Source organism: Puma concolor, chromosome C1, assembly GCF_028749965.1.
Source record: "Puma concolor isolate L17-30 chromosome C1, mPumCon1.1.hap2, whole genome shotgun sequence".
In the NCBI taxonomy this organism is placed as follows: Eukaryota; Metazoa; Chordata; class Mammalia; order Carnivora; family Felidae; genus Puma; species Puma concolor.
In genome coordinates this window covers 45,076,793-45,086,738 of record NC_141674.1, presented here as the reverse complement: position 1 = coordinate 45,086,738, position 9,946 = coordinate 45,076,793, and the positions used below count along the sequence as shown (strand labels likewise).

At 49.9% G+C, this 9,946-nt stretch overlaps 1 long non-coding RNA gene across 1 annotated transcript; it reads left to right on the top strand.

Annotated features, from left to right (window-relative positions):
* Positions 1–6,012: 6,012 nt before the first annotated feature.
* Positions 6,013–9,708, top strand: LOC147578036 (uncharacterized). Its single transcript, XR_015254725.1, has 2 exons — positions 6,013–6,528; positions 9,138–9,708. It is a non-coding gene; the product is annotated as an uncharacterized LOC147578036 (long non-coding RNA).
* The last annotated feature ends 238 nt before the right edge of the window (positions 9,709–9,946 follow it).

Below are 9,946 nucleotides of genomic sequence, written 5' to 3'. Positions count from 1 at the left end.
AGCGTCTGACTTCGGCTCAGGTCATGATCTCGCAGTTCGTGAGCTCGAGCCCCACGTCGGGCTCTGTGCCGACAGCTCCGAGCCTGGAGCCTGCTTCGGATTCTGTGTCTCCCTCTCTCTCTCTGCCCCACCCCCCCTTGCGTGCGTGCTGCTCTCTCTCACAAAAATAAATAAATAAACATTTTTTTAAAATCTTTAAAAAAAAAAAAAGACATGGGGGCAGAGTGAGGAGGAGCATATGGAGAGGGGAGATAAAGGCAGATTTTAGCTGCGTTGAATTTTAGCTGCTGGCAGGGCTCATGGAAAGAGATGCCAAGAAGCAATTTGAAATTCAAGCCGAAGTTAGGCCCAGAAACCAGGAATCGCCGTGGGGAGTCGGGGGCAGGGGGGGCGGGGGGGGAACAGTAGGACTGGATGAGATTTCTAAGGGTGAAAGCCGCAGACCCAAGTCTTGGAAGGATACTGAGGAGACCAGTGTGTCTGGAGCAAAGATTTTTAAGGTACAAGGGAGAGAAAAGAATAGAAAGGCAGGCTGGATAAGGTCTTGTAGACGGGTGGGAGTCCCGCTGAGGAGTTCACATCTTACCTGACAGATAGTCAGGGGCCCTGGACGGTTCCGAATGGGCAGGAGGGTGATGAGGAATCTGCCTGTCCTACCAGAGGACCTCTGGGTGACACAGGGGTGCCCACTTCGTCCGGAAGAAAAATCAGCCACCAGGTATAACCATTGCACTGGGATTTTAGCAGACACGTGCAGAGTACAGGGAACGACTTCAGTAAACATTTGGCCTCTAGGTGGTGGGTTGTGAGATTATCGAATTTTTTCTATATAAAAAACTGGGTGAGCCTCAGTGTTTTAAATGAGACGTATGTGTTAGGGACCAGGTACATCAAAGCACTTGGCGGCTGAATATTTTGGGGAGATTCTATGGAGACAGTGGAAGCAAAGATTTGGCCAGAGGGGCCCCATGGACGGAAAAATAACATCTCGAAGAGGGAAGACAGGTGTCTCCCATTTATCCTTTTGGTGTTCCAGCCAACAGATAGGTGTTGAGGGTCTGCTCCGTTCCTGCATGTGCTGGGTGGAGGAGACAAGAGACAAATCGGTTGGGAATTGAGAAGTCCCGAGGTAGAAAATAAAGCTGAGCGAAGGAGTGAAAGTGAAGGGCTTAGCTGCCTTACCTCGGGGAAGTTCCCTTCGAAGCGACCTTTGAGTCCAGAGGTCAGTGAGGGGAGCCATGCAGGTCCCAGGGGCAGAAGGCCTCAGAGGTGGGAGAGGTCATGACACAAATGGCCATGAGGTCAAGGCCAGCACCGGGGTGAGGCAAGTCACCGGGGTGAGGCAAGTCCTTAGGTGCAAATTGAAGGAGACATTCACAGAGCCACGCAATTGCCAACCCAGAGAGTAAATATCTCCTGGCATCCTGTGCCCAAGCCACTCTCCTCCCATTCCTGGGTCATCTAAGTCCAAACCCCGGTGGAAGGAGCTGAGTGCAGGATGTGGACAGTGGCAGCAGGCCCCAGAGTGGCCACTAGAGTCACAAGGTACCGGAATCAGAAAGCCCAAGGCCACAGACACTCACTTGCTCACCCTTCCTAACAAAACTGATGTATAGTTCCCAAGAAACCCTACATGTCTGGGAGGGGGTGGTTTCACCTAAAGGGTAAAAGAAGGGTTTGGACCCACTTCTTGACATGGTATAGGATCTTCACTGAGAAGATCCCGTGGGCCTTGCAGCCCAACATGACATGCCTGTGAAACCTCACGTAAGCCCCTGCCCCGCTCTGGGCTCAAATTTCCTTTTGTGTACCATCAAAGGATTGGATCCGATGAACTCAAAGTCCTCCACCACCCCACCCAGGTCCAATGTTTTACGGTTCTATGAACTCAAAACAAACCTCTGTTTTCAAAAGGAAAGACGTGTCACAAGGAGGCCTTCGAAAGCTGAAAGAAAGCAAACCCTTTGCCTCCTCAAGTATTTCTAAGACACATGGGAGCTAGTTTCAGAGCTCCAGTTGTGGGATCACGCCTCCATGGGATGGAAGAGCCTATCTATGTGTGCGATGGCCCATTCATCGCCAATAGACTTCAAATCCGACATCCTGGGGAGTGTTCACAGGCTAGCACCTTCACTGATTGGCACCATAGTGGACACTCATGGGAGGGACCACTTCCGGAGTCTGCTAATAAGGAGGAATGTTCTGTTTTGAACCAAGAGGCCCGCTGGCAGCCAGTCTTTCCGCCCACCCATGATCCGGAGCCGACAGATATAACTGCCCCGTTACCCCTCTCTCTCAGGCTTTCCACAAGCCTGCAGACCCACATTTCTAACAAACTCCAAGGGGTTTGGGGTTTTTGAGCAATGTCCATTTTGACATCTAACGTCTGCAAAAACCGATCTGAGGCAAAAACTATCATCGTCGCCACTTTACAAACGAGGCTTCCAGAGAGAAGAGCTACAACCTCCCAAGTGGGTGTCATGCCTGAGAAGCTGGCAGCAAGACCCTATAAAATAGGTGCCGTGAAAGCTCATGATCACAGGGGATTAGGGACCAGAAATAACCCCCCCACCCCCCCCACCCCCACCTATTGCATCGGTGAATCAAATCTCAGTTTTACACTTTACAAATACCTACTGTCTACTTGTCTCGTCCCAGCTGAACAGACAGCAGGGACACAGCTGCCCCACTTGCCCCTTCCACCCTCCTCAATACCTTTGCCTTCAGGCTCTGGGACACACATAAACTCCCTTCTCCTTCCGGTCACCTTTAAAAAGCCCACGCATATCAGCTGCAGCAGACAGATCCCTGGAAGGATCACCGTGCCACTGGTTCTGCCATTGGCCCTACTCCAGTGCAGATCTGGGCTTCATCAGAGCACCCCTGATCTATGCTGCCCTAAGGAAAATCTTTGCAAGGACGTAGAGTGGCCTCCACCCTCTCAGGGTAGGATAGAGACACAGAGATCCAGGACACCAGCTACTCTAAATTTCCACTTGTGACTCACAGTACCCTGCCCAGAAAGGCCCCTGGGCCCCAGACGACACATAATTCAGAATGCCAGGATTTAGTGGACCTGTCTGCATGTGCAGGACGAGCCAAAGAATTGCAACTATGTCCCCATCTAGAGGGAACGCCCACGACAGACATGCATTCCCCGAAATAACCTGATAGCAAACGTTGGGAGAGGCAAGAGCCTTCTAGAAGAGGCGAAGACCGTGGTCTCTTGGGTCAAACAAAGCCCAGTTGTAGGCTTGCAGAGAAAGCCCTCCGTGGCTACCACCTCGAGGAGGGTAGACCTGTGACAAAGGAAAGCAGAAGGCCAGAAGTCACCTTAATAAGTCAGTTCGCTTTTGCAACCAAGGATTTTTCTTGCAAACAATGGAAAAGCACAGGTTCAAAGACTTAGTCTCCTGCATCCTGCTTCAGGTCAGTCTTTTCGAGCAGTAAGTGAAAGAATTAAGCTCGAGAAAAGCTAGGAGGTTCAGAATGGGTTCCAGTTCGACCTGGAAAAATCCTCCCCCTGCCTTGAACTTCATAAAGTGTTTTCACTTGCTACTCTTAGCTCTGAACTGTCCCAACGGTCTTTTAAGAGATGACGTTATTTTTTTATTTTTATTTTTATTGTATTTTTATTTACTTAAGAGAGATAGAACATGAGCAGGGGAAGGGCAGAGAAAGAGAGAAAATCCCAAGCAGTCTCTGTACTGTCAGCACAGAGCCTGACACAGGGCTCAAAGTCACAAACCATGAGATTGTGACCTGAACCAAAACCAAGAGCTGGATGCTTAACCGACTGAGCCACCCAGGCGCCCCAAGAGGCGACTTGTTATTTCTCTTCTGTAGGTGAGGAAACTGAGGCACAAAGAAGTAAAGCGACTCACCCAAGGCCACATGCTAGTCAGTGGCCCAGCTGGAATTCTGTCTCGGGTCTGTTTGAAACTGGGATGCCTGGCCAGCATACCACATGCTCCAGAACAATCCAATGAAATAGGGATTTATTACGCTTCAGATTCAAATGGGTTAGCCCAAGGTTGCATGGAAAGTAAATTCAATACCAGGAGGAGAACCTGGGTTTCACAGCTCTGGAACTCTGCCTCTTTCCACCACACCACCATGCTTTGGTGACCACTCTCTGCCTGCTCTATTCCACTAAAGTGCCAAAGCAGAACTTGGTATATAGTAGGTTCTAAATAGATAGTTGAGGGCTAAATGAGTCATTCTTTGAAGCGAAGCTTTATTAGGAGAGCAGATGATAGTCTTAACTGAGCAAGATATTCAGTGAATCGTTTCGCTCGGGGCTTGAATCTGAATTTGGAGAAAAGCTCTTGACTTAGCTGTGAAATACGTCCCCGGGCTCCTCCCTGCTTAAGAACAGGGACAGCTGGAGAAAGAACCCACTGTTCCTCTCTGGAATGAGAATAAGCCACAAATTAGGCTTTTCTGTTATTCTTTTTCAGGACAATCAGGGAATAAAGATAGGACTTGACTACATTGTGACATCCCAGAGCACAGGTCTAAGTATCTAAATTCTACTTCACCCCCGCCCACCAGTAACTGTCACTTTGTTAAGGTATGGTGATTTACCAATTGAAAATTAGAGAAGAAACTGCGATGCTCATCTCCAGGGAAAATTCACTCACACATCCATCTCATCCATTCTCGTAAGTGCTGGGCAAAGCACCAACATCACGGGGCGAGAGCAGGTGGGGGGCAGTGAATGGAAAGGGCTTGCCATGTGCAGGCACTCTTCCACTCAGGATCCCTTTACTCTTCACAGTGAGTCTGCAAACAGCCACCCCCATTTCACACGGGAGGAAATGAGGGGTCAACAAAGCTCTGGAATTGCTGATTTCCCCACAATTAATAAGTAGAAGAGCCAGGATTTGAGCCTAGGGCTTCCTGCACTCAGAACTTCTGTTCTTTCCCATATACCACGATTAGAGTCCAATAGGTATTATCACAGGGTAAACCACTCCGCAAAGGGGCTTCCCTGACTTTATCTTACATTTTGTGAGGATCAAAGGATATGGAGAGTAGGGATAAAAAAAAAAAAAAACCCTTCCATTTTATAGGTGAGGAGACGGAGGCTTAGTGTTAAAGGTGATACACACGTGTAATATACACTGCATAAGATTCCTATTTTATAGAAGAGGGAGCTGAAGCTCAGAGGCGATCAAGTTGCATAAACTTTTACATACATGAATATTGTGCTCCTACTATGTGCAGATTCTGTGCTGATATTGACATCTCTCCAAATCTCAGCTGCTGCTTTTTTAAAATGGGGATGAGTGGCTGAACCAGAAGTGCTCATCTAGAAAGGGTTACATTTGGGATTTGCGTCGAGGCTTTTCTAAGTTTTTTGAAGTTTATTTATTTTCAGAGAGACAGAGCACAAGCAAGGAGCAGGGGAGGGGCAGAGAGAGAGAGAGAAAATCACAAACATGTTCCACACTGCCCCCGCAAAGCCCAATGAGGGGCTCAAACCCACAAACCGTGAGATCATGATCTGAAGCGAAATCCCGAGTCAGACACGTAACTGACTGAGCCACCCGGTGCCCCCAGGCTTCTCTGACTTTTAAACTTATCAAACTTTTTTATGTTACCGAAATCTCAAAGCTTTTAACTATCTCCTTCTACCTTGTTATCATAAAATATGTAGCTCTGAAAAGCATCTGAATGTAGAACATTTTACCAGTTGCTAACCAGGGTAGGTACTTAGACAAATACTTCCCTAAATCTGTATGGGTAATCTCCAACTCTGATGCTTCTGTGAATAATTCACTGCTGGAATCAGAACGATTCATTCTAGCGTAGGAAGGCTGCGTCTGAATGTGCCCTGCCTGGCATGTCGCCTATGAGATGGTAGGAGGGAAAATAATGTACTAACCTACCCCAAGAGAATGGACAAGGAGGCCCTTCAGTCAGGCTCTGTGCCAAGCACTTAAAATTAAAAGGGCCTTTGTCCTCTTGAGGTGCAAGGAAAGTTATATTGGACAAAACCAGGGGCGACACAGCCAGAAACCTTTGGCCAATCTCTGCCGAAAGATTCCTTTCCGGCCAAGGTGGTTGAGCACCAGTCATGAGCTCGAGCAAGCTCAGCAGGGTCCCTGGGGAGCACAGGTACCACCCTTGGACTCCAGGCACAGGAGAAGGCGGGGTGACTCGCTGGGCCTGGAAGAGTTGCTGTATTTCAAAAGTTCCAGGTCAGCCCAGGCACAAACACTGATGTGAGTAAAAACTTGCATTAAGAAACAAACTGCAGGCTGGGGACATTGTGAAAGATCACAGATGTCCGGACCAGAGAAACTGGGACTTAACGTCCCAGACAACACTGAAGGTTTTAGTGGCAAAGGAACACAATCAGAGCAGTGTTAGGAAAACCCGCCTCTTATTTACTACCAACTGTCTGTTGGGCACATTGCCGGGCATTGGGTCTTTTCATTACTGCCCTTACTGGGACCAGCATGCTCAGTCTCGTGCACAGCCATTTTGGAGGTTTTCAGCATGGGAACTGTTGCTGTGGAGGTGAGTACAAGCTACAGCAGCCCAGAGTTGGGGACCTAGGGGCACGTGGTTCATTTAGGAGATAATCTCAAGAAGCATTCAGAGGGAATGGGGAGAGTGAGACAGGAAAAGGAAACTAATACTCCTGGGCTTAGCTGAGCCTTGATCCCACCGGATACTCCTGGGAGAGTGTGTGTGAGGACACATTTCAGAGTTGCCCTACCGAAGGTACGAGGGAGCCGGGGTATTTACCTACCAAATCCCATCCTTCATTGCCTTTGGGCCGCTTCCTGGAGACAGGAATGGCCAGGCTGCTCAAAGGCTATGCCTTGCAGCCTAAGAAAGCCCTGAGGCAGATAGTCCCAGGGGCTGGAAATGTGTATGGGAAGGGGGACTCCAGAGGAGGATCCAAGCAGGGAGGAGATAAGCCCCCTCCGTGGTTCCCAGGAAGAACAGGGAGGGCCCCGTTGCACAGGTCCAGGGACCCTGAGGCCGGGCGGACCAGCACAGGCTCCCCAAAGGGCAGTACAATTAACGATGCATTCTCCGGGAGGCAAGACGAGAGGGGAGAGAAGGAAGGGTGAATTATGTCGCTGAGCAAGAAGGCAAGGGCTAGATCACAAGGACCTGGGGCTCCCTGCGAGGGTGTTAGATTTTCTTTTGTGCTCCAGGGCACTACTGGAAAAAAAAAAATTAACCAGGATGTGACGTTGTCAGAATAGCATGCTTCTGTGCAAGCGGGACGGGGAGGTCAGACTTGGAGACGGAGACAATGAAGATGTGGGGCAGGAAAAAACCTAGGGGGGTGGAATTACAGGCTTCCATAAGACAGAGGCTGTGGGGTTAGGAATGAAGGAGCTGATAGGAGAGATAGTTAGGGAGAAGATGCGAGAGGTTGCCCTCACCGCATCTAGAAGGACACATAGAGTTTGCCTGCTAAGGGTGCAGCAGATAAGGAAAGGAGCTGAGGGACAGAACCCAGAGCCTCCATCTCAACCACGTTCAGGGCCGGGAGGAAGATGAGCCAGCCACAGAGCAGTGAACTTTGAGGACACCCAGGTGTCCTCCTCCGGAAGCCAAGGGAGGAGCCCAGCACAGCCAACACTGCTGGTCGGCAGAGGTCCCCTTCAGTGAGGGAGCAGTCAGGTGACAGGGAGATGATGGTAAAGATTGGTGATGATGTGGAGGCCAGCAGGGGCAGACACATGGCAAGAAGTCTGGCCACGAAGTGGTGAAGAGATGCCCGTGGCATTGGTGGGTAAGAGTAGTGTGGAGCGGGCAGGGGATGCAAGGTGCGGGAAGCACATGAAACATCTTCAAGCCAAGGAGGCCGGCCATCCCATGGCCTGAGGAGACCAGAAGCAGAAGGGGCTGAAGATGATGGAAAAAGGACCGACTTCTTGAAGCAGGAATCAGTGTTTAATGCAAAGAATGGAGACTCCCTTAGTAAGCCCATCACTGCTAGTTATTACCTGGGTGACCATGGTGGCCAGCCTCCAAGGTGAATGATCCCTACCTCCTGGGGTTCACACACTTGTGTGGTCCCCTCCCACATAGTACCGGGGCTGGTCTGTGTGACCACCAGAGTATGGCAGGAGTGATGATATGTCAGTGATGATATGGTCAGGTTACCAAAAGATCCTGTGGTTCCCCTTTTGTGCTCGTGCTCTCTCTCGCTCTCTCTCTCTCTCGCTCTCTCGTCACTTGCTGTGGGGGAAGCCAGAAGTTATGTCATGACCAGCCCTCTTCTGATGCCCACGTGGGAGGAATCAAACCCTCTGCCAACAGCCCTATGAGCAAGCTTGAGCTTGGATGACCAGCCCAGATGACCACAGTGCCAGCCAAGTGTTTGACCACAGCCTCATGAGGAAGCCTGAGCCGGAGCCACCCAGCTAGGCCCCTCCCAGCTTCCTCGCCCTCAGAAACTGGGTGAAACAGTACTTGCTTATTCCGTTGTGCCACTACGTCTTAGGGTGCTTTGTTACACAGCCGCGGACAACTCATACGGGGATCTTCCTGGAAAGGTTGATGTGACATTAAATGACATAGAGAATGACAAGACATAGGGATTCATGAAAACATGGAGGAGGGAGAAAGAGGCAGACTCAGAAGTTCAGGAAGGATGAAGGACCACCCTCCTCATGATGCAGGAGGCAAAGAACAAAAGCTCTAGGTCCCAGCCCATACTGAGTGCTGCCCAGGCCCAGCACCAGTGAGCACCCGATGCAGATGCCTCCCGTGAACCCCCAGGATCTGCCGGCAGGACTGTTGCATTATAAGGGTTTTCTCGTATAGAAACCAAAGCTGGCAGAGATTTATTTAATGACTCGATGTAGAGGCGTATCTGAGAGGGGAGAAAAAGGGGAAAATGGGGCCTTGTGCAGGGCAGGGGTGGCAGGGTCCTGAGGAGAGGTGCGGTGGGGCTGGCAGGAGGCATGGGAAGGCGGGATGGCTGAGGAGGGAGGGGGAGGCCCCTCCAGGAGGGCAGCCAGCTCCCTGCGCGCGTGCTTCCCCTTTGTGTGAGGGAAGGTCCAGCTCACTTTATGCCCTTTTAAAGTAAAAACTGAGGGGTGTTCCCAGGCCGTCTGTGTTTACCAGAAAGGGCCATTTTTCCACCTTCTGATGTCCAGGAAAGACACTCTAAGAAGGAACAGAGCGTGCTTCCCCGCCCAGCGCCTCCTCCCTGCCAGCAGACCCAGCTTGGTTCCATGTACCTCCATCCATAGATGATCAATGCACTCTGTAAAGTGCTCTGACGAAGAGATACAGAGACGCGTTTCAGGTTCTCCTGGAAACAGCCAGAGATGGTGGCTGTGGTCTGAGCCATCTTCCTTTTGTCCCCAGGGCTAACTGGACATATCAGTGACTGTCTTCACCAGAAATCAGCCAACTGCCTAGGAAAATTTCCATGAACCCATTGTCAAGGGATTTTTTAAAAGTCAACTAGGGGGGGCGCCTGGGTGGCTCAGTCGGTGAAGCGGCCGGCTTCGGCTCAGGTCACGATCTCACGGTCCGTGAGTTCGAGCCCCGTGTCGGGCTCTGTGCTGACAGCTCAGAGCCTGGAGCCTGTTTCAGGTTCTGTGCCTCCCTCTCTCTCTGCCCCTCCCCTACTCATGCTCTGTCTCTCTCTGTCTCAAAAATAAATAAACGTTAAAAAAAGAAACAAATAAGAGTTAACTAGGTTATTATCTCATTTCCAAATTGTTTTTGGTTTTTGATGTTATAGGAATACAAAGAAATCTGCAGTGTAGACAGCCAAGTAAACAAAACAAATGAAACCTAGAGAATTTTTTAAATAAAATACAAAGCCGGATTCATTTGTTGATAATGTTTTCCTATCTGGAATCACTCTTTTTCTTGATGAACATCACAGTGTATGTGTGACCAGTGTGTATTTGTATGTATTTTGCAGATTGCAAAACAATTCCCCACTTAACCT